The sequence below is a fragment of the Petaurus breviceps genome, unplaced genomic scaffold (genome assembly GCF_028583685.1).
Source record: "Petaurus breviceps papuanus isolate PSGF00001 unplaced genomic scaffold, PetGlider_PUasm1.0 156, whole genome shotgun sequence".
In the NCBI taxonomy this organism is placed as follows: Eukaryota; Metazoa; Chordata; class Mammalia; order Diprotodontia; family Petauridae; genus Petaurus; species Petaurus breviceps.
Window position 1 is genome coordinate 3,770,173 of NW_027185720.1, and position 1,090 is coordinate 3,771,262.

Genomic DNA, 1,090 nt, shown 5'->3' on the forward strand with positions numbered 1-1,090 from the left:
GGGTTTGCACGGCCAGTTGTTGTTTATGGGTGTGGTGCTGAGTGTCTGGGCCTGGATTTGATCTGGGTCGTCCCGGCACTGGAGCCGGTGCTCTTGCTCGCTGAGCCACCTGGCCAAAGTTGAACTATTAACATTCCTACATGGAAAAACAATAATTGTAACCTATGAAACTTTTCTCAGTAGTTGAAGGGATTAGAAATATATATATGTCTTTATATGAGGGTATGCGAACATATGAATACATATATGAATGTGTGTATATACGTTTACAGGTATACATAGATAGAGGGCACGGGACCAATTTAACAGGAAGGGATGATACTTAAAAGGTGAAATTAAGAGGTGAGAGGAATATAATGAGAGGAGATGGGGAGAGACAGAGTGGGGCAGACTATCTCATACAGAAGAGGCAAGGGAAAATGGTTACAATGGAGGGAAAGAATAGGAAGGCAAAAGGAAATAGGTCAACCTTATTCCTACTGAATCTGGCTTGAGAAGGGAGGGAAATACACACTAAATAGGGGATCTCACTCTCCAGAAGAATAGGGGAGGAAGGGGATGTGAGGGGGGATGATGGAAGGGAGGGCAGGCTGGGGGGGAGGGAAGTTGGAAGCACCCACTTTTGAAAAGGGACAGGATCAAAGTAGAGAATAGAACAAGTGGGAGGTGGGATAGGAGGGAGGGAAAAATAATCAGTCTTTTACAATACATCTACTATGTTATTGTTTTGCATTAGCCACACATGTACAACCTATACTGAACTGCTTGTCCCCCCAGTGGGGGTGGATGGCAGGGGGGGGGAGGGAACAAAATAAAAAAAGAAAAAAAAAGAAAAGTGGTTAAAGCCTATGAACAGGCAATGTTCAGATAAAGAAACTCAAAGCTATCAATAGCCATATGAAAAAATGCTCTAAACAACTATTGATTAGAGAGTGCAAATTAAAATAACTCTGAGGTACCACCTCACAACTAATAAGCTACTATAAAAGAAAATGAAAATGACAAATTTTTGATAGGATGATGGGATGTGGGTAATTGAGAGGGAGAGAAAGAGAGAGAGAAAGAGAGAGAGAGAGCGAGAGAGAGAGAG